Genomic DNA, 24,566 nt, shown 5'->3' with positions numbered 1-24,566 from the left:
CTGTATAGTTTGATAGTGCTTCACAAATTTCGGAGTGTCTAAGGATTTAGCTCTTGACTGAACCCAAATTCTGGGTCATCTGCAACTTTAGAATTGCCACCCTAGTATGAACTCATTCAGCCGGTTCAAACTCTCTAAAAGTCTTTTAAGAAGTTATCTTTGTACAGCAGGTTTTGTGCCAGATCAAATACTGTCTATGCATGTAGCTGGAATTGCTTGGTAAACCAGGCATCACCTAGTCTCCTCCCAACTGATACAGAGCTACATAAAAATACATGGACAAATTGAAATCTATATTCTGACTAATTTGACAGACAATTGTGAATCCACATTTCGCCTGGATAAAGCTTGTAGTAGCCGTTGATTCATGATACATGAAGATGGTTGGTATGAAGGACTGTGTAACAGTCTCTGACCTGTTGCTGGTGGAGTTTAGAAAAAAACATCTTCACTTTTTCTAATGTCAGTTCCTCTGAATTAGTGGAAGATGATGTTTTGTTTAAGTAGTTAGCTGAACTACCATATTTTAATCACCAATATAAGTGAACATTAATATTGACACACAGCTAGTCTCTAACCAGACCTTAGGAAATTACTGAAAAACCTGAGCTACCAAGCATCATCATTGCCTGGATTCTGGAAGCAGAGTTTAGAAAGTTGGGGATAATGCAGCAACAGAGTATAGGGTTTTTAGGAATATTTTTTTCAGGAAATTAACTACATGTTAATTTCCATGCAGTCCTTTGCTATAATCGCTTGGCAAACAGAGTGTGGGTGGTGCTCTTGTTACTTAAACATTTCCTTGTATTTTTTTTTCCTTGTACAACATCAGAATACTTAAACATTAGAGCTGCAAGAGTTTGAAATACTGTTTGCAAGTCAAACTGTTTCAAAGTAGCCCTGAGGGGAAGGAAAACAAATATTCCCTTAACCTTCATTCTAATTATATCAGTCATTAAAATACAAGGAACAAAGAACAGTGTTTATTAAAATTCCCTTCTGTTGATAGCTCCTCTTTATAGTGTGGTTCATATCAGCAGATGTTTAGTGGAAACATCTTTTCGGAGGGGAAGAAGAGAAAGCTTATGAATTGAGATCAGTTAACAAAATATTTTTAAATATGCAGATGCTCTGTAAAATCTTTTACACTATCTATAGGCAGAGGAGTTATTTTAAGAATGCATTTCTGTTACAGTTATCACTGTGATTGTCCGAATTTGCACAGTCCACTTAAATGTACAGTCCTGGTGAAATGACAGTGTTCAATAGCTGCTGACCAAGGCATTGTACGTTCTTCAGATAAGAAAATAGGAAGAACAGCAGGCTGTTTCCCACTGAAGACCTCATTTCCCTTTACTATGAGAACTCTTGATTCCATAATCATAAATTAAGTAAGTTAATTTCGAGATTATTAATACAACCGCCACCTACTACAAACAACAAAGCCATCTGCTTTTACAGGGACGTTGCAGAGGTCCAGACTTCTGCTCTAGATCGTTTACCACCTTCATAGGTTTTTCCTTCTTTCCTGTGCTGCAAGTTTCAGAGTGGGCTTCAGGGCAGGTGCCACTCTCCTGAGTCTGTGGTGGAGGTGACTATTGCACTGGGTTCAAAATATTCACACTGTGCTTTGGAAAGATTGATTTTGGGCTCTCTGGTGATCCCTAGAGATTACCAGAAGAGCAGGAACACTCTGCTTTTTAGCAAAAATTTGCACCTGAGTAGATATTTCTCTGCAAATTAAGTGGCTTTTCCTGATGGTGGCTAGAACAGGCTGTTCATCTCAATGTCTTTATTATAGAAGTTAGATCTGGAACCCTTTATTGGATTCAGTTTTCACTTTTTCCTTCCTAAATGACAGCTTTGCTATATATAATTAAGAGTTTTAAAAATCTGAAGAACTTCAGCATTTACTTGAGAGATGATTTTTATTTGCTTGCACTTTTGCTTTCATAACCCACAGAAATGAAAACTGACTGTCATAAGGCTTTTGAAAACCACTTAAATATTTTTAGGCAATATGTATGTCTGGAAAGATGGAAGTTTGGTATGGTGTACGCTACTAATCTGATATAGATAGTAACAGCTCATTTTTCTTTCTTGGTGTTCCTGCCACATGGCCTCCAACTGATTTACAGGATGATTCTGTTATAAGCAAAAAGAAGCAGCCAGAACAATCAGCGTGGGACTAAGGGACTCTGGCTCTTAGAGAAGTGTTGTGCTGCACATCTCCACTACACCTGTCTACCTTTATAGGGAAAAACATGTTGCTCTTGATGAACATGACGGTGATAGTATATGCTATTGATGTAATCCCTCCTAAGGTGGGGAATTCTAGCACGTAAACCAGGTTACTGAGGCTTGTGTGAAATTCAGGTCACACCTGACAAGGAGACAAAGGAGATGACTTCTGGGAAGCCGCAGATCCCAGCAGTAAAAGGCAGAGCACGAACAAGCTCCTTAAGTTGAGTTCTCGAAGCTCCATGGCATCCAAGTGTCAGCTGGTATCTTGAACTCTGTCATGTTTTGTGGCTGTGAGTATGAAGACCATTCGGAGTGAAAAGAGCACAACAAGAGCAGGAAGAACAGGGCTGATGGTACGAAAACAAACTGTTCAGGGAGCAGGTGGGATGCAATGGGGGCCAAGCACCTTAACCCCACTTCAAGCACGTCTACTGCTCCAGCAGCAGAAGGCAGCTGTAACCAGGTTGGATACAGAGGCAGCTCAGACCTGCTGCAGTGACACGTAGATCCCTTATCACTGGAGTATAGGCTAAAGCTGCCAAAGCATTTCTGTTACACTTAAAAATTCTTTTTAATTCAATAAACAGATTAATTTTTTCCCTCTATTGCACCTATGATATAAAAATAGGTGAGGAATGGGTTGCTAGAAGAGCAGAAATTCTGCTGAGCTACCTGCCATAGAGGTATATCGAGACAGAAATGACCAGAAATTAGTTTCAGTACCTAACCTTCCAGAGTTCTTCAGTAATTTTATCTTATCTCATTTAACAGAATAAGGGAGATTCATTCATTTTTTTCTGTACCTAGTTTTCTTAGCTAAAAGAAAACCAATATCTGAATCTATATTTCTATTTTAAAAATAAAACTAGCAGAGCAGTTAATACTAGTATTATTGGTATCTATTGTGTCTGCCCAGTCTTGCTTCTTGCAAGCCTTGCTGAAGGCTCTTTTATTGCCTAGCAAGAGGTAATTCTCCATCCTCCGTGAGTGAGGCCACCAGGAAAATCTGCTGACTTGCAGCAGCCTATTCCATGTTCTGCTGGACCTCATGTCCTTTGCCCCTAAAACCTGTCCCTTGTCTTTTTCTGTAAAAGGAATAACAGGATAACAGGAATTTGGTTCTGACAGATTTTTATTTTCCTAAAGCACACAATTATTACATAATACATGGAACCATGTGATTATCTTCCAATCATAATCCATAAGAAGTGTTCCAAGTTTCCAAAAATCAAAGTCTGACTGAATGAAAGATAGAAGAAGACTTAGAGAAGAATCTAAAACTAAGGAAAAGGTGTCACGAAGACAAATTACTTGAGGTTATCAATGTACACAACCTGACTTCAGAAACGAGTTCCCACACCTTGTTGAATCAAAGGTAAAGAATTTTTGGTCTTAACAAGCAAGTCTTAGATTCTTTTAGAGTTGAGACAAACACTAGTTCACCCACCTCTAGCTGGAGCAGAATAAATAGCTTTGCTCTGCCCATAGCAATGCAGACTATAGGTGACTTATCTTTCGAGATGAGGGGCCCAATTCCTTAAATGTAGATTTCCACAGAGTTCTAGAAGATACTGTCTTACTGATGTAAGTCTGATGGCATCCTATAAAAACCAAACCAATGGATATTTAGAAGCCCTACACAAGTTGTAACTAATATTTTTCCCATCCCTGAGGCTGTCGTGCAAATGAGGTTTTCAGTAGGGTAGTATTTTGTGTGAAATCAAATGCCAAATGCATAAGGGTTGCAAATCAGTGGTTCACACTCTGTTCTGCAATACTGTAAATGCATTTAAATTAAGGATAATTCTTTCTACTTACACTTGTACCAGAAAAACTAAGTGAGGGCTTTGCACATTGCTAGATATTACAGGAGCAACAAGCAGGAAGTCACATATACTCTGTTTTTTATTTCTGAAATATCACAGACACTATCTGCTTCATTCTGCTTGGAGCCTCACGTTAAAAAAAAAAAAAAAAACCTCAGTTTTTAAAAATCAACAGCAAAACTCAAATAATTCAGTACTACATGTATTTTGGAAAATAAATCTGACATAATTTAAAATGTGGATATAGACGTAAAAGCACCAGTTGCACTCAGTAATTGCCAGCAGTCAACGTTATTGCATGCAGAAAATTGACTAGTACACCCAATATAAATTATTGATGCACTCATATTGACTTATTCTGACTTTGATGGATAGAAAATGTGACACTATTGTAATATGCATATTGTATTAATAACATAACTAATCAAAGATAATTTTTAACAAACTATGACATAAGGCCTTAAATTATTGATGGAGAACAGTTTAGAGATGGTTAGTGCATCAGTTGAATGTGTTCATTTCACTGACCATTTGGTCTGGTCCCATCTGCCACAAGTTAGCTTCCTCATCTCTCTAGTACCCATTCAGGTGCATTTGGAGCAGCTGGGATATTAGTTCTCTGTGGAGAAATAAGATATCACCATGACTCGCCAATGCTCCCCGCAGTTCCATGCTCCCCAGCAGCCTCTTCAACAATAGGACAAGGCCCTTCTCAGTTCCAGGTCTAATAATTTAATCTCATAAAAGAATGTAACTTAGTCCCTCGGAGAGTTTTTGCCTTATTAATAAAAAATGCAGGCGTACAATTTACATTGTTACAGTGACATTCCTCATATTGCTTTTTTTCATTCTGTCAAAAGCTTCTGGAAGAAAAAAAAAAGCCTTAATAAAGAGAGACTTATTCAAGGAAATAATGTGGCCATTTGAGCTAGTTGGCCTAGAATTATAGCATGACAATGAGGAAAAGGTGGGGGCAGGGGTGGGAGGGTTAGGAGAGATGGGGGAGTTACTGCATAAAAGGAGATCTTTAATTCTTTAGTTTTAATGCTAAAAAAAAGCGTGGAATGGAAAACAAGAAATGCCCACTTTCGATCCATCTTTTCAGTTAAACATTGAAATAGAAAATAGACCGTTTTTGCTGAAGGGCTTTTCTTAATACTAAAAGCATCATTTAGCAATCTGTTGGACAGTGAACCAGGAGAATGCACAATGTGGATCAAAGCACTAAAACAAGTGGCTTCCCATGACTTTTATTTAAGTTTTGTAGTATGAGTTGGCCAACTGCAGCATGCAGCCTTTGCAGGCTGTGTCCATTTCCACAGATGTTTTAAGTTAGGAGCTGCTCTTTGTTCTTAACCCTGAAATAGCATCTCAAGAGGAATGTCAAGAAGCTGCAAATGCTTGGAAGCTTAAAGAAAACATTACCTGATGTCAGGCATCTTTTGAAATAAAATACTCTTCCTTGCCAAGCTTCACTGGGGGTGGTGGGAAATTATGCTCGTTAGCAGACAGCTTGGTAGACCTTCCAGAACTCCCCCTCCACCCTGCTGATTTTCTGCTGTGTGTTGACTTGGAAAATGTCTACGCTTTCTGTGACCAGTTTTTAGACTAGGCAATTCCTCTTTATGCTAGAAAATTTGCCGTGCTCCCACACGGTCTTCTAGACCAGGTCAGCTTGCCCACCTTTGTATGCTTACACTCAGTCTCTGCCTTAGTTAATACATAGCATACTAAATGAGCTTCAATAATTACCAGCAGCAATCAAGGCATGAGTCAGAGGATGAAGTCAGCCTCGGAATAAACAAAAAGATATGTCAAAGAGCTCCTTGACTAATGTTGCCAAAAAAAAGTTCTTATTTTTGAGTTTCCATAATCAGAGAGTGTATGATTTCACTTGTTCTTCCTTTAGGTAGGCTGCAATTACGGTTCCGACCCAAACAGAATGATGTAAGTCTGAGAAAGCAGAGGAATTTCAGGAAGTATTCATATAGCAAGCCACTGTTGACTGTAGTAACTCAGACCCAGGAGCCAGTGGTGAAAAAGTATCTGAATTTTCCATGTGGCTCTAGAGAACCAAGGCAGTGTTTCTAACTCCATCCTCGGCTGTCTTGCCTCCACACTCTCTGAAAAACAAGCTGGGAAGCACTTCTCCAGAGCTAGGTTTCCTCCTCTAGTCGCAGGTGAGAAGTTATTAATGGCATCTGAGAAGTATCACATCCCCACTGCGGTGTGATTTGTCTTACGTGACTAACACACAAGAAAGGAAGCTGTGATGTAGTTTCCAGCTTTCTAGCTCTGGTGGCACACGCTGAGGATATCTGTGGTTCTCCAGCTCAGACATTTGCTGGGGGAATGCTTGGGAATTTCCAAGAGCCTGAGCTGGATTATTTCCCTTTTACCAATGAAAACACCACATTTGGTTTCCCCTGTCCTTGCTAGACGTGACTAACTCTCAGGAGTCATAAAAGCACTTCTGAGGAACTCTTTACCATGAAGTGCATCAGATGTATAAAATGAGATGACCTTTCTTTTTCTTCTCTCTTCTTAAAAGATGCAAGTAGACTGTGTCCCATGGAACAGCAGAACTATCAAGTTTTAGCTCAATGTACTGGTCAAATCTTACAGTTTGAATGTGGTTGTGATATCAGCATGTGATTTTAGGAAAAGAAAGCACAGAAGGGACAAAAAAGTGTTCTCCTGCTGCTGCTGGCAAAAGGAGTACTTATTTTGGTATTCTAACTGCTAGAGAGCATATGATCTCCAACTGTTTCTTCCAGAAGAATTAAAAATTGTCAAGTGGCATTCTGCCTTCTTCCTGGATTTCATGGAAACAGCTGCCTAAACTTCTGCGCTCCCTCACCCTTCTGACGGAGCCCGGTGTTCACTCACCAGCTCCCTTTTTTTTGCCCTTCTATTTAAGCATTGTTCGTGCATTGTTAGTCTAGGCAGAGTAAGACATTCTGTGAGGGTTTGCAATGAAGGACAAAAATTGTGTGGTAGATTTGACAAAAAGGACTGGGGTCTGACACTCCTGGTGTAAATAAGTGGACGGGTTTATCCATATTGACAAAAGTTATTAAATCCCTGCAGGATTTCACAGATTTCACAGATACACAACATGAACAGCCTAATGCATGAAAAGAAGGCTGCATTTTTTCTGAACTATGTATTTTATGATTAAATCATTTGTTCCCGTGTCAGAGAAAACTGTGCCTCTTGACTGTCTATCTGCATGCTTAAACCTTCATTGTAATGCAGATGAGTCAGCAGCTGGGGCTGGATGCATGCTCTTGCTATTTGTTCACAATGCCTTTCTCAAACTACCAAAAATTAGAAACTTGTTCCTGTCGATGGTGATTGACTGCAGCATTCACAGGGTAGTTTTCTAATCGGAGCTAAAATGCCGCACAGACCGCTTCTTGCAAAACAAAGTTGAGGTTAGTTTTAAAGGGGACTTTTTTAGATACTGAGATTTCTCCACACGTGAAAACTCAATTTTACCTCTTCAGGCTGCCTCTCAGTACGAGGACACAGCTTTTTTGTTGCTGATTTCATAGAATCATAGAATCATAGAATGGTTAGGGTTGGAAGGGACCTCAAAGGTCATCTAGTTTCAACCCCCCTGCCATGGGCAGGGACACCTCCCACTAGAGCAGGTTGCTCAAAGCCACATCCAGCCTGGCCTTGAACACCTCCAGGGATGGGGCATCCACAACTTCCCTGGGCAACCTCTTCCAGTGTCTCACCACCCTCATAGTAAAAAATTTCTTACTGAGATCTCATCTCAATCTTTTTTCTTCCAATTTAAAACCGTTTCCCCTTGTCCTATCATTACCCTCATTTCCTCAGTGTGTTACGGTTATGAAAATGTGAATGGGAACCTGATTCCTATTTTGTGTTCTAGGTGAAAGGCATGGTGCTGTCTCTGTCTGGAGGTGGCTTGGAAAGCTTTGCATGGAGGAGAGAAGGCAGAGGTTTAGCTTCTACCATGCAACATCTTGGAGAATGTGGTGTCACAGGCGGTGCAGCACGATGAAAAAACAGGTATAGCTTAGGCAATGCCTAACCTATGTAGAGAATACCATGCAGAGTTAAAGATATACCAGGATGGGATTTATTTAGGCATACAGGCTGTCCAAATGGAAGCACCAGAATCTAATTAGAGACCTTGGCCAAAGCGCTCTGCCCTGCCGGGACAGGCAATACGGACTGTCCACATTTCACTAGAGGTCTCAACTGCCCTTCCCACTCACACAGCGGTGACAAAACCATCGTGCCCATCAGCATCCCATGGATGCTACATTAAAAAGGTATGACTAAATATTTGCTGTGGTTTTATATAGATTTCTGAGCCTCTTTCACATGTTTTCTGGAGGGACTACAGGGGCTACAGCTATGTTATAATGAGTTTGTGCTTAAGCCCAGAGCATATGGACACAAGCCCAGGCTGTGGGATGGACAGTCAGTGAGCTCCAGCACTTGTGGAGAGAAAGCCTGATCCCACCTTCCCCCTGAAGCCACGTCCCTCCTGCCTGCAATGTGAAGTGGCTTCGTGCGGTTGTCCCAGTCACCAGCCCCTAACACACAACACCTTACGGCGGTGGCACCTTGCCAAATTCAGGCAGGTTGGGGTCATTGCAAGAGCCAATACCGCATGGAATAAGGACTGAATGGGTGGAAGAGGCAGCCCAGCGTGGTTACAGGGAGATGGGAAGGGTGTTGTGCCCTTGGTGCCCTGGTCCATGCTCTGCTGAGTGATGCTGTCCCTTCTCCTGGCTCCAGCAGGGATGCAATGCCTCGCACTGAGGGAACGGTTGCTTGGCAAGCAAGATCTTTAATAACAAGGAAAAAGGCCCTGCTTCCTCTTTTTAAAGTGATAAATATGGTGTTTTCTCTTGCTAAACAGCACTCAATTGTTTCATCTACTGCTTCAAAAAAGCACTTGAAAATATGAAAGTGCGCCCTGTCTTATTTGGTCAATAGAGGTGCAAACTTAAAAGGAAGCCGAGATATTTTGTGTGTATTTTGCTCAGTTTACTCGTGTAGCAAGGTGATGCTTAGCTATGGAGCGTTTGTCTGAGGAATGGTTTCTTTTGCTCTCCATCATGAAATATATGGGAACAGGATTATATCTACAGTTACTGCAATCTCAAATTACTAATTTGTTTTAATGAAATTCAACTCCTCCCAAGATTGCCCCAGAACTATATCATGATTTGAAGTGCTAATGCTTGCACTGGGATCTTTACATTAGCAAATAAATCTGGGAAAATAAATATGTATCCATTTGTCTGCCTTGCAGGGATATTCCTGAGGAGGCAGCTGCACGCTGCTTGGTTTCGTTGTGTTGTTGTGGTTTTAACCAGCTTGGCTTTCTTTTCTGCCGTGCTGCAGGACAGGGAGGCTCCATTTCAGTGGTAAAAAATGTTTCTTTTTAGCCAAAAAAATAAATGTGCCTCCTCCACCATGAAAGTTGCAAGGCTACAGGGTGCAGCTCTACTTACAGCAGGATGGACTGTAGAAGGACACCACTGAGAGAGTCAGTCTTCTTCACAACTTCACTTCTGACTTCCACCCCTGAAAGCACCCTGTAAGAACCAAGGTAGTTTTTATCTGGTTAGCTTTTCTGAAAGTGCGATTTGCAGTGAAAAGCCCCATTTGCAAAGTTTAAGTTTCCCAGAAATAATGAGCACGAGTGACCATTGTGCGTCATGTAGATATCAAATCTTCAGAGGCGGCTGAAATTCATTCCTCAACTAAATCCCACACTAAAATGTAACTGAGGAATTCAACACTCAAACAAATAAAAGCACTGGGAAGTCTTAAGCAGATTATGAGATGCATTCAGCAGATGAATTGTGTATCACATCTAAGGACCAAGCTTCAAAAGTTAGTGTGGAAACCAGCAGAAAAATATCAGAAATAGATGAAGTAGAAATGTGAATTGACTTTTAAACTGAGATCGTGTCTTTGAAGTTCAGCAAATTTTGGGGTTGGTCTTGAGAATCCCTCCTTCAGGAAAAGTTTCATTGATTAATCAATCATGCAAGACAAAGAAACTGAGAGCTGTGAGCAGCTGAGAATGTTGTATCTGACTGTCTTTAGATATCAGCTGAGGGGACTGAAGTAATTAGGTTCACAAAAAGGAGGTTAACAATCCTGTTTTCGAGTAATTGTTTGATCAACTCCAGCTAAGGGTGGGCCTTGAGAAAGAGGTTCCACAGCTATAAACTTGTGTAACCAGTACGGATCTCATCTCTTGACTTTGGCAAAGGGGGTGGACCTTTCTCACCTCTATCAATCTTCAAAAAAGGGACAACCCCCCCCAAAAAATTCTTATTTTTCACTTGGAAATTGGAGACTGCCTCTGTTCTTCCTTCCAGTGCTTCACGCAGACGCACCCACATAAAAACTGTTACATTTTCTTTAAAGTATATATAGACTAGCAGGTACCTCATCTAATTTTCATTTCAAATTTTAAGCCATTTTGAAGAGAGAGATATAATCCCTCCAAAAATCACTGTCTCATCTCACAAAAGGTAAAAAGAAAGATGCATTTCTAGATACCCACTTTAGATTTGGGCAACTGACCTTTGGTGGCTCAGGTTAAATGCGATGAATCCCATCCTCAGCAAAGCTCTGCTGCCAATTGCAGATAAATAAATTCTCTGTCTAAAATCTCCAGTATGAAGATAAACTGGTATTTGGAATGTATAGGCTTCCTTCCTGTTTTTTCTGCTTACCGAAATAATGGCTGTACCTGTCACTCTGCAAATTCCTTGGTGTGTGTGTATATATGATCTATGTCCCACTTTGTGTCTAACTGATATTACTGCTCGTAGGAGATGTACGTGGGTATTGAGAGCAGAATATACCCCACTTTCCAGCACCTGAATTATTTTTACTTCGCATGGAATATGATTAGTTGTAATGAGAATTCAGGATTCAATGAAGGTGAGGTAGCTTAATGGCGAGAATTTAGTGCACTTTTACAATCTGATTATCTTAAAATGTCTCAACTTATAGCTTTTTCAAGCAGACATAATGGACCTTATTCAATAAGTTTGCTTAATCAGGTGTTACTTGTGGAGAAATATTACCATTCTTCTAAAAATAAAAGATTATGTTTCCATGTGTTACTACTGGGCTTTTTCCTTTGCTTCCTATGAAAGGATTTTCTCATATAGCCCTGAAATTCTTTTATTAATGTCTTCTTTTCACCCTGGAGAAGAGAAGGTTCCAGGGAGACCTTATAGCAGCCTTCCAGTCCTTAAAGGGGCTCCGGGAGAGATAGGGAGGGACTCTTGATCAGGGAGGGGAGCCATAGGACGAGGGGTAATGGTTATAAACTGAAAGAGGGAAGATCTGGATGAGATCTCAGGAGGAAATTTTTTCCTGTGAGAGTGGTGAGACACTGGAAGAGGTTGCCCAGAGAAGCTGTGGCTGCCCCATCCCTGGAGGGGTTCAAAGCCAGGCTGGATGGGGCTTGGAGCAACCTGGTCTGGTGGGAGGTGTCCCTGCCCATGGCAGGGGAGTTGGAACTCGATGGTCTTTAAGGTCCCTTCCAACCCAAACGACTCTATGATTCTGTGATTTTATGATTTATTTCACTGAAATTAAAATATCATGTAGAGCTGGCTCCCGCTCTTTAGGTTTTCATATATATCTTATGATAGTAGAAAGTCGGACATATTTTAGCTTCCATAAACATTTTTTGGCAGAAATAACATCATTACCAAATCGTGGCCTTGTAGGAACTGGAAAAGCCATGGTCTTCGGGGTTGAGGCACTGAAGAATGGGCCCCTTAAACCTGGTTTTGTTGTAAATTCACCACATTATTTCAAACAGTTTGTCGCTATGTATATTGGGGCCTAGATGACCATTTTAGTCTAAAATTAAGGAATAAGTTACAGTAATACTGAGCAAAATTAAACCACCCTTCAGGTTGCTTGAAAATATTAAAAATGTGAAAAAGGATGTAAGTACTGTAAATATGCCGAACAGTTTTAAATATATTCATAATTCAGTTTCAGCCCCATAAAGAACAAGGTTGTTAATGTTATGGACTATCTGTGGATAATTTCAAATGCCTGCTTTTCAATAGAAAATACAGATATTGCTGGTGAGGGCGTGAACCACGTAGATTTCTGGCTGATGGTGTATTGTTTGAGAAACCCACTATAGCTATACAGCCTGGTATTCTATGCAGAAATACTAGGCCAGACAAATGATTAACACGCTAGGGACGACAAAAATCTGTGAATTCACTCTACCAGCTTCTCCCTGTGGCTTTTCAGCGCTGCTATTTAGCATCAAACAGAAAGCCTATGGAATGTAGAAGACTAAAACAAATTATAAACTTTATAAAGGATAAAATGATTCATTAAACATCAGGACAGGGCAGATTTATAATGAAATTTCCCCCCATGATAAAGCTATTTAAAAAAAAAAAAAAAGAACGAAAAATAACACATAACCAAAAAAAATATGAAAACATTGTAAGTCTTCTCCTCCTCCTGCATTTATCCTTTGTAAGGATTGAATCCTGTAGTCCATAGTCAAACATTCAAACTGATTGAAGCTTTGTCTGGGTGAGTAGGAGAGATCACATCTTGACTGTATTTGCCAAGTGGTACTGATGGATACAGGAGATGGGCTGTGCCATTTCAGTCTGTCAGTTCTCAGTTTATGTATCAGAGTGAAAAACCATTTGAAATCCAACACAGATCCAAGAAGCCTGAAAAAAGCTAAGAAACCAGTATTGTTGCGAGTGCTTTAACTGCAGCAAGAAAGTGCCAAATGGCAACGTGACAGAAGTAGTTTAAATATCATTCTATGGCTCTTAGGGCTTGGATAAGTTTAGGGAGATTTGGATCACGATCCAAAAAGTCATTCCTTATTCATATCTAGAGAAGTCACTGGAGCTGTTCTGCCCTCACTCATGATGTCACTGAGAGAATTTCATCACCCCCATCCTTGAATTTACTTTACTTGATGATCCAAGTTTTCCTTTGTCTTGTGTACGTACACTGAGAACTCTCATTGTTGCAAATGGTTGTCATCAAAAGCAATGACTTTTAGCAGGCATTTTGGGTGATGTGTGGGGTGCTGTTAAGATATTGTTGTTCATTTGGAAGCCTTTCCATAGCTTGCAAACCTCCACACATGTTCAGAGAAAGTCACCTTCCTATTGTCCCTGTGCCACACACACATACCGGCACGTATATGTTTTTGAAAACCAGAGCTTTTAGTGATTGGCCCGGGTAGCACCATCCTTAACAAGCTTGTTTTAGTCTATTACTTCAAATTAATTTTTTAAGACTAGAGCATTAGAGAGTATGTCTGCTGGGGCTACAGTTGGAAAGACAAGTCTGAGGGCTAGACTATGAAATAAAAACAGCACATAAGGGAAGAAAACTGCCTAAAGGAAACATACTGCTCTTTGAATAACAGGCGAGAAGTGGGAGGCAACCAGCTGAAATAACCCTTGTTAAAAAAGAAAAAAAAAAGAATAAGAAATTAAAACTGGGAAAAAGGTCCAGATCTTCTTTAATATCCCAAACTCACACTGAGCCTTTGCCAGTTTTAGTCTATCCTACACATATTTACTTTTTTTATCGCAGTGGTTGACTTTTGAGAAGTGCTGGTAAAAAAACCTGAAAATTGCAAATGCAGGGGATTGCACCCTGCCTTCTGGGTAGTTAATTTCTACAAAGTCAATTATTATTTCTTAAAGAAATCTGAGATTCTTCTGCACCCCAAGATTGGGAGCTTAAAAAAAGCACCATTTAATACCATGAGGCTCATGCTATCACTGAGAGACAACAAAGCTGAATCTAAAGGTCTGTCCAAAGTCTGTAGCTCTGATTATACTCAAACCCCGAGTTCCTTTGAGGAGCTCCCTCATGTTAGTCAGGTGCAAGCAGAGCAGGTAGAACAAGACATTCCCGAACAAGTTACTTTTAATAGAAATATTTGTCTAGGTCAAAGGAAACAATGCTCTTGCTTCAGCCTCAATGGTATTTGATGCCCGTTCCAATTCCTTGTGCTTGATCTGTGCATATTTGATACCAGCAGCTTCAACAGCCCCAGCTGGATCCTGAGGCACCTAAGAAACCAAAACCTGAATCATAATGTAGTTTCAGGGACAAATAGGAATGGCTGCATTGATGTGATATTTTTGTACATGCCCCAGAAATCGTGTCCGACAGATGACTGTGAGCTCTGATTTTTGGATTTACATGCAGCTAAAAAGTTGTCAATACAACTTCAGCCTTTGTCTGGAAAAGGGGGCCTGTAATATTATGCCTTACACTTCCTTTTTTTCTTCTCTGCTGAGCATTGTCTGTAGTTCTCCAAGATTTGAGAGATCTGAGATCTCTAGCTTTCAAATTTATACCTGCATCCTCATGCTAAACTTGTTTTCTATCTGTAAGAAATTTCCCATTAATTTAGCTAAAACACATGCATGTAATTCTTACCAGGTTCCAAGATTTGAGAGATCTGAGATCTCTAGCTTTCAAATTTATACCTGCATCCTCACGCTAAACTTGTTTTCTATCTGTAATAAATCTCCCATTAATTTAGCTAACACACATGTATGTAATTCTTACCAGGTCAAAAACACTAATTAAGAGTGAACAATAGTTAATATGTCCCTCCTAACTAACCCTTTTCCAGAGCAAAGAGGGGCAGTTTGAATCTATAGAATAAAAAATTAATTATGAAATCAAACAGCATCGAAATGGCCAGAAACTGGTAAGATTCCTATTTTAATCTCACAAAGAATTCCTCTTAGCAAAACAGAACCTGTGAAGCTGCATCCATCCTGCACCATGGAATCCTTTGTGGGAGAATCAGAGGAACTCCAGACCAGCTGAGAGCAGGTATGGGCATACGTGTACATATGTAGAGTTACTTTAAATGTATGCTGCGCTCTCCCAAATGTAAAATGGAAATCAATTTAATAGTTTGCTGTCAACTGAGTGATCTTCCCATTTAACTCCTTCTCTACAAACTGACTGTGTTTTAAGCAGAGTAGAAATATTTTTTCCCAAAGTGGTTTGAAAAAAGAACTGCTGAAAATTGCCAGCTGAGAGCAGGTATGGGCATACGTGTACATATGTAGAGTTACTTTAAATGTATGCTGCTCTCTCCCAAATGTAAAATGGAAATCAATTTAATAGTTTGCTGTCAACTGAGTGATCTTCCCATTTAACTCCTTCTCTACAAACTGTCTGTGTTTAAAGCAGAGCAGAAATATTTTTTCCCAAAGTGGTTTAAGAAAAGAACTGCTGAAAATTGCTCCTATATCCATTTTTTTAATCATCTTTAACAACGTAATTGCTGCTAAACCTGCTCTTCCCCTCCACCCCCCAAAAAAGAAGTAGTTTTGAGGGTACAAAATGCCACTGAAACACTGAGAAAAAATATTGCAGACAGCTCTGTTGCTAGCATAGTATGGCTATAGCAAAACACATACTAGTGAGCTGGAATCATATCATCCTGAGCATCTGCACTACTCCTCCTTGGAGAGTGCATACTAATCATCTCTCTTCATGGTCAGTAACCACATAAGGACAACACCAGACGATGCCAGTGGTTTTGGTCCTGTAGCATTTATATGCTTTCCTGCAAAGATAGTCATGCCAGATAATATTCGTCAACCTTGTCTTTGGTCTTCTCTCTTGATTGAGGCAGATGTTTATTTTCCATCTGCACTATATGTCAGTGCAACTGCAGCCTTCATCTGGCAAAGGGTGCCTGTAATATTATGAGGCCATCGCATAAGCTGCTGGAAAGATTACTCTTGTGAATAAAATCAGTTTATGGCTAAAAACATTTATTCTTCATTTTGATAAGCCCTTAACAAATGAAAATTTGCTTCCTTACACTTTTGCCAAGCATAGGACCATGTTTATTTCTAGCTATATGGGTCACGAAGGATTCCCAGCTGTTAGATAGAGTCAGTTGTGCATTGCTGCACTCAACAACATCTGTTTCACAAAAACAGTATCCAGCTTTTAGCGCTCAAATGGAGGTTGTACCATATGCCAGCAGACCACTTAGTTTTTACCTTGGGAACCAACTTTACACTAGTCAAGGTAACAGAGGAAGTACCGAGTATTTAAATGCTACCAGGCTTCAGTCACATCTTCATGTGCTCTTGTCATTTCCAACTATATATAGTAAAATTAGTTCCAAGCATATACCGCAAGCTGTTCCTCTGTTTAATTATTAACTGGAAGAAAGTTTGTTTGCAAAACAGTTAAAATGTTTTTTGTGATAGACTCTGATGTTGAAAGTGGTGCCATAAGATGCTTCTGCAAATACAGAACCTTGTTAAAATGTCAAATAATATCAGCGATCAACAAAGGCAGATCAGGTTGAATACCCTTTAACTACTGAGCAGGATGTTAAAAAGCCATACTACCGTGGAACTCTGCAGAGCCTCGCAAACCATTCAAAATGTCTGGCTGTGTTATACTACCAGGATGTTTTCGATTATGATTTATGTTGTTCTACCAACTGTCTTCTTTCCTCTCGTTTGGTTTTAATCGCTTAATGGGTCTCTGGAAATAAAGTTTTAAAAATACGTATCTTTGACAGCAACGGATAAATTAGATTAAAGGAAATGCCTCTGATAGGTGAATCATTCTCTAAGGAAAATATCAAACAATTTTATGCCCTTACTGGTAGGAGAAGGATGGTTGTTGCTGGTAACATTGCATGGTATTATATTGCTCTTAGTGATGTAGTGAAGTGGATTTGTTTGCCGATGATTCATTTTTATCATAAATGTTTTGTTGCAAAATACATTCCTTAATGCCCTCTAAGATGTTTTCAATAGCTCATGGATTAAATTTGGTGTGTACTACAGAATAGCTACAAGATTCACATTATACTTGATTCTACCAAATCGTATCAGTGAAAAAGTGGATTATGCCAGTGAAGTGAATGAGTTAGATTCTGTTAACACACATAAATTTTACTTGTATGTAATTAAATTGACTGCAGTGGTATTATTCTTCATTGAAATGATGCAAAAAAGCCAGTCATGATACATGGAGCCAGTTTGCTCCAAATCCCATTCTTAGTTCGTAAAACTGAAGAACAGGATAAGTCATAGAATCATAAAATCATAGAATCATCTAGATTGGAAGACACCCTTGGGATCATCGAGTCCAACCATCTACCCTACTCTAAAGTTCTCCCCTACACCATATCCCCCAACACCACGTCTAAATGGCTCTTAAACACAGCCAGGGATGGTGACTCAACCACCTCCCTGGGCAGCCTGTTCCAATGCCCGACCACTCTCTCTGTGTGTCAATTTGCACTACGCAGTTGCTTGTATCTATTTCCCTGCCATTACAAAACCAAGTAAATCACCAAATAGATTCTATTCTGTCAACTTCCAGGAGAGCCATAATAAATTCAGTTGGTCTGTTGTAACTCTTCTGTGAGCATCTCATGTACATCCTACAAGTTGTGTATGGGTTAGGCTGTCCTTTTACCTTTGAGTTGCTCTATGGGTATGCCTCAGGCTCCTCTTCCTCGCTTCGACTGGCACAGGGACTAGGTCACCATGACTCTTTCCTGGCTGCTCATGTTTTCCTTTTTGGATGAAAATGATGGGGTGTGCACACGTTGATATGGAGTTCACATCCTGATATGGAGCAAGGTATGGCCAGAAAAGCATCCACCTCCAATAACAGATGCTCTCAGTTCCATATACAGAGGTTGCCAGAACCTTACAAAGCCGTGTTTTTGGGAAATGTGTCAATACACCTACAAAAGATAAAATAAGATTCTAAGTATGCCAAGTCATAAATTACACTAAGAATTCTGGGGGGTTGTCCCTAAAAGGGATGCTGACAGGAACAAGGATTCCAGGGCAGATCAGGACATCAGAGGCAGCAAATTTCTGAACAGGCTGATGTGACCTTATGGTTTAGTTTATGTACCCTTTCGCAGAAAACACACATTGAAATTTCAGATAAATATGGATGGAAGAGAAATAAGATTGCCTATTTTTTAAATGCAGGTTAGATACTTGATAGATAGAAAATCTTCCCAGATAGCTAGGTCCAAACTGGTTTAGCAAAACCTAAGTCAGATGAGTTATGTCCATTTATGTTGCATCAGAACTTGGCTTCTAACTATGGCTTCTTTGATGGGTTTTTGTTTGGTTTTTATTATTATTATTTATTTTATTTTCCTGACTGTAGTCAGGTACGTAACTGAGCTACTCCTGCAAAAACATTTACTCAAGTCATGGTTGGAAATTTGAGTTTTGAAACCTGTTTTCTGTTTTCAAACCTTTAAGAAAACATCCAGCTAAGAATGATCTACTCAAAGGGCAATATGGAATACTTCATGCTTTGTAAAAACTCAATGAATCCTTCAACTTATCAGTTATGTCTACTTAAAATAGAGGAAAAAACCCCTCTTTCCTTATATTTTGGATACCTTTTTTCTATCTTGATCAACATTAAGTTCTTTGGGACATTGATGCTTTTCTGTAAGTGTGTACAATGCCTGTGTTTGGCTAATTCTGTATTACAAATAGTAACAGTTTAGTTTATTTTTCCACCTAAGGGTAAAATTACTGAAGTTTTCAGTCTCCCATTTCTGTCACCAGCAATTGCCTGAATAATCACACCATCCGCAGACTAAAACAGGTATTTTATTTAAAAATAAAGTAACCTTTGCAAAAACAAAAGGTGCAACTATCACTTTATAGCTCTCATCTTAGAATGGACCTTATTTTCCAAAGAAGGTGGGAAGTATTAGAGTTTCTGTTTTTCAGTCTTCAGAAATTTATATGTTGTTGGAAAACCTTCCCTTCTATTCTTTATTGTTTGGCATCCATTTCAGTTTTGAAGTGCTGGCTCTTGCTCCACTTGGGAAACAGCAGGATTCACAGGAATTAAAATAATATTGAGATGGCTAGGTGCTGGAAATGTTTACTTTATGGGAATACCACACAAAAAATGTTCCTTCCTCAATCCACAGCCTTACCACAGATTTTTTTGCAGTATTTCTGGCTGAGCATACTAAACTTATAACAGTAACTCTGTACGTAGATTATTCAGAGGTGCTCCTGCTCCCACTGATCTGATAGGAAAGCTGTAAAGTATATCAGACTCATTCCGGACTTTGAAACTTTGCTCTTCCCTCCTAGTGAATCATTGCCAGGAACAAAGGACCCCTCAGTGCCCCTTTTCACCCCCTTCATTCCTACCACACATCTGTACAGTCTTGCTCCATGTGAGAAGAATTGCATGGGTACCTCAAAAGCCCATCTTTGGCCGGGAGCATCTATGCTGCTGCCAAGTGGCGATGTCTCACAGCCATCAGCTAAAAAAGAGCTGCCCTTCATTTGTCAGCCCACAGACAAAAATGTCAGTATTGAATCTGTGAATCTCACTGAACACCTAGTGCCAGAGTGCAATTTTTCACAGCCCAGCACAGAAGCCCACAGCCTCAGCAGGAGAGCAGGAGGGTGTCCTTTCCAGGGGAGAGGGCTCAGGCAAACTCTTGTTCAACCTTTTGGTGGTTTCACTGTCATATTCTTCACTCTTTATACATTTCATCTACAAAATCAATGATGAATGGTGGCTTCCAGTTCTGACTCCCCATTAACTGTTTGTCATCGAGTCTTGTTATTACGATTCTGTGCTTCTGTTTCATGCCCCTTTCCCCTCTCTCCCCATTTAAAATTCTCCACTGGCTTTATTTAAGCTCTCCCTAAGCCTACAAGTTTGGTGAGCTTTTCTGAACAAAAAAAATAGATTAAAAAACAAGCTGGTTTTCCAGGTGGGTTTTCCCAAGCTCTCACAGCTCTCATTAGAGTAAAGTTTTTACAGTTACATCTGTGCAAACAGTGAAAACAAATACAGCGTAATGGCAGGGAGCTGAAGGAAGTTAAGTGCACCTCTCCACCTGCCAAGGCCCAGATGTGGGAAATAACATGGCACAAAGACCCCAAATATTGGGACATGGCAGAATTATTGCTATAGAAGGCTTTGGTACTAGGTTAGTTTAATTTCTTGAAGCATAATGTTTTCTGAAACCGTTGTTTCCCCGTTCCTGCTGCAAGCAGTTTTACTGCTCTAAGCATGAGGTAAGATTTATAAGGTTGCTACATCCAGAAATGAGCAAAATGTTTGTCTGCAATGAAGAATGCCCATCATTAAGAGAGACCATAAAGAGAGATGTCTGTGTCTATTACCAGAGATAGGTAAGACATGCAACTTATAGCAGGACTTACTGCTTTACAGGATTTGGATGTGTATTAAGAGACCAAAAAGAGAAGTCTGCTTTCTGAAATTTCTGAGTTTTCCTAACCTCCCTCCAACCCCACAAATGAGGCCAGTAACACTCACTCTTTCTCTTCATATATCCTCTTATTTATTCTCACTGAGTGATGCTATTTGGCACATAAAGGCAGTGTTGTTTCTTAAAGTTGTTTCTCAAACAGAGAAACTCCCTGTTAGTGCTAGACATTTGTATCTATCAGACAGGCACAAACTGACATCAACCAGTGATGGTGAAAGCCTGGAGAGCTTCTGAGATGTTGCTCACCACACAACTGCTCATCCTGGATCAGGCCACAGCTCTATTGCATCCAGCTTCTCATCTTTAATAATAAACGGGACAGAGTGTGTAGCAAAACCCTCACTCAAATACACTCCCATTCTGTGCAGTCTTACAGACTTCCATTTAAACAGCCCTAGTTTTTCACCCACGTGTGCATTCCATAATATCCTTTGGATACTAGGTCTATGATTTAATTACCATGTGAAAAAATAATGCCTATTGTTTTGCTGTTTGATGAGGTAATTGGGTTCTTCTTAATGTTTCTGTTAGGGAAACAATTACTAGCTGTTCCCAGTTCTCTGTCTCCATGTCCTTTGGGATTTTCCAGATGTGCCCTCAATCTTTCCTTTTCCAAATGGAGAGGAGGTGAGTCTATTTAATCCCTGCTCATGAAGGAAGTCTTTCTCTCTTCTTCTGATTGCCATTTTCATCCTCTTCTTCTGCTGTACCCTTCCTGGTATGGATGGGACCTGAACCGCATACGTTACTGATGGGACACACCAGGGACCCACAAAAGCATAATGATCTTTCTGTTTTGTTTTCAATTCCTTTCCCAATAATTTCTAACAGTCTATTTGGGGTTTTTTATGGCCTCTGAGTTGTGAGCTGACATTTTCATACCCACAATGAGTCAAGATCTCTTTGCTGAGTGGTAATAGCTAGTTTAGAGGGCATCACTGTATATATATAGATTATGATTATTTTTCCCTATGTGCATTATTTGCCACTTATGGATATTAAATTTGCTATATTACTCTTAGTCATTCGGTACTGTGAGATCCTTCTGTAACTCTTTGTACACATTTACTACCATGAGTGGTTTTGAATCATCTGCAACTTTGCCACCCCTCTTTCCAGCTTATTTATAATTTGGACAGCAGAGGTTCCAGCCCACATCCCTTGCAAGATTCTCACCATACCCTCCCCTCGTTGTGACACGTGATCACTTCTTTCTACAATTTGTTCCCTCTATAGAAAACCTGTGTTTCCTCCTCTAGAGCAACTATCAACACAGAAAATTCCAGCTTTTCTGCTATGACTTTATGATCCTTGACTACTCTTTTTACACTTGAGTCATTTCTTAGCCCTTAAAAATTGTTTCACACAAGTTTTTCTCTGCTATGAAAAACATTATTGTTATTGGTTTTATGCTTTTTCCAAATTACTTCTCAACATTTGCTTTTGCTTTCTTTATTAGTGTTTACATTTAGAGTACTAGAATTTATGCTTTCATTTGCTTTCCTTCATTGGACACTTGACCAGAAGAGTGTTTTCTGCGACCTGAAGAATTTCTTTTATCCTTAATTGCCTTTCCTATTCTGTTGAGTCTTCTCCTCTGACTCTTTTCCAGTCCTTCAGGACAACTTATGTCTCGGTGCACATAGGTTTGTTTCTAAATTAATAATTATTATTATATATACAGTAATTCAGAAGTGCAGGGAACCTGTAGAGCAATAGGAAAGTAATTGTCTTGTAAAATTGCAAAATTACAGCTGTAAGTAATACAAGACAGAATAAAAAGGTATTGTAATATGCAACTTCCTTTCAAATGCTTCCAGCATCTGGAATAGATGGGGTGAATGGGAAAGGGCAAATGAAAATATAAATGAAGTGAAATGAAAATATAAAAACTTAAAAATTTTTACATATGAAAATGTAAAAATTTTATTTACCTTCTGACAACACAGACAGTCCACACCTGCCAAATCAGGATTGATAATGAGGCCAGGTACAGCTGGATTTCTGCAGGGAATGCTTTGTTTATTTGAGTAGTTCGGGGTTTTTTTCAAATATTTATTATATTTCAAGTTTTATCAAGGGCAAATGATTTGTGGGTCTAGATAGAGCAAAATCCCATGCTTAATAGAAAATCGATTTAAAAGCCCAGATTCATCCTTCTTCTGTTACCTTATGGTAGTTGGAAGAATTCGACAAGAAGGGTGTTTAGATTTCAAGTGTAAGGATTTGTTTCCTGTCATGTTGCATCAGTCTGGATCTTTTTAAGAAGAAGTATTTATCAAGCTGTGATGTAGGTTTCAATCATCTCTGTCAGTGGAGGATAGTGGAAATTGATGAAATATGAACAGAAGAGGGGGAAAAATATATAAAAGACCTTCCCATAGATACCGATGAGTCCAAGTTCCTTGACTCTTCAATTTGGCCCAACAGTTGACTTACTATAGTATTTTTCTTATTTGTTCCTAATCTCACCTATGAAGCTTTTGTTCTTTCCAGGTGACAAAAGGTTCATATATCATCCAATAGTGTTGTTATTTATCAGCAAGTGATTAATAGCCACACAAGCTTGACTAATAAGGACAGTATTCCATAAATAACCAACTGATACAGAAAGATCATTCATAGAATAGGGTAACACTAAATGTGCCTTAAAATGTGACCTTATATTAGTGGATAGTGTGCAACCTTGCAAATGTTCTCCATTTGTATTTAGCTCAGAAGTTATCCATCTTTGCTTGAAAAGCAGATTTTTTAAGAGCTGAGAAAACATTCGTACGTCTAAAAGCTTCTAGCTTCCCCAATGACTTCAGCTGTTCTGATGACAGATATTACCTCTACCTGCAGACCATGACTTGTGCATGTCCTTAAAACACTGTGGGTAGCAATCAGCAGTAATTCTATCACTTGTTTTGATGGCATCTTTGGAAGCTGTTGGTCCTCTCACTGCAGAAAAGTCCAAGACCAGTGATAGTTTATTTGCATACACCTTCTCTGTGTAGTTTGAGATTGAGTCTTCCTTGCAGCCCTGGTATTGTACACAGGAGTAACTGTGGCCAGCTAAATGGACTTGTAAAGACCCTATTTATCTGGTCAAAACTTTCCGTTTGGGTTTTGTTACCTAGTGTTTTCCTGATGCCAATTTCCCTGAATATTAACGTATTAAAAAAATTGGCTCTTGCTCTGACTTTCTCAGCATAGTTTTAAGGGTTGTGTGAAATCAAAAATTTGGACATTTGCAGTGACTGATGACTATACCCGAGATTGTCTCCCTAGGCTTCTTCAGTGGTCAACAGAGAGAAGGAGAACGTATCTGACCTGGTTTAGCGATCTGCTTGATGATGGGATGAATCACACCTTGGAAGAGTTTATCTCTCTGTTGTTAACACAGGGGGAAAGGCAAGTAATTCATATGTAGAGTCTCCTCTGTAGATATCTTTATGTGGTTGAATGAATCCCACCCAGAGTGTGCAGGTTTTTTCTGTGTTGTAAAATTTCATTAACAAAAACGGTTGAAGGAGAATATACAGTACTTGAAAAATCTGTTCTTTTACCTCTAGCTCACTGATTTGAATGCAGACTGAGAGTGCTCACGGTCTAACAGCTGTTCAGTGACCTATGTGACATGCTTTGAGTCTTCAGATTTTGGTTTTGCAAAGTCCTAAAAATAACCTTCTTTTTGCCAACCATTGTTCTGTTACCGCTGCCTGCACGCTTGGGCTGTTTGCTCAGGCATGTTAAACGTGCTTTTTTGTACCTCCTTGAAAATAAGCTCTTTAGGTAATTATTATGCCAAATGCAAGAAAAGGGGAAGAATACAGATTTACTTGATCTTGACAGCAAACTCTAGTGTCTAGAGCCAGTATTCAACAAGCAAAGTACCAGTCGGGATATCAGGAGACAGGGACTTCCTAAATACTGCCTTGATATCATTTTTCAATGCCAGCTAGGACCTTTGTCCTAATTTTGAAAATAATTCATGGTTTAAACCCCAGTTGCATCACATTTGCATCTATGAATCCTGCTGACAGCTAAGCTCTTCGGAGACTACGCTGACCATAAAGCTAAGAGCGAAGCTGGGGACACAGTGTTCTCTGCTCAGGGCATCTGGCTGAGGAACAAGAGTCCAGAGGAAAACAGCTTTAGGAAATGTT

The sequence above is a fragment of the Calidris pugnax genome, unplaced genomic scaffold, assembly GCF_001431845.1.
Source record: "Calidris pugnax isolate Ruff unplaced genomic scaffold, ASM143184v1 scaffold5, whole genome shotgun sequence".
NCBI classification, from domain to species: Eukaryota; Metazoa; Chordata; class Aves; order Charadriiformes; family Scolopacidae; genus Calidris; species Calidris pugnax.
Note: the sequence above shows the minus strand (reverse complement) of the source record.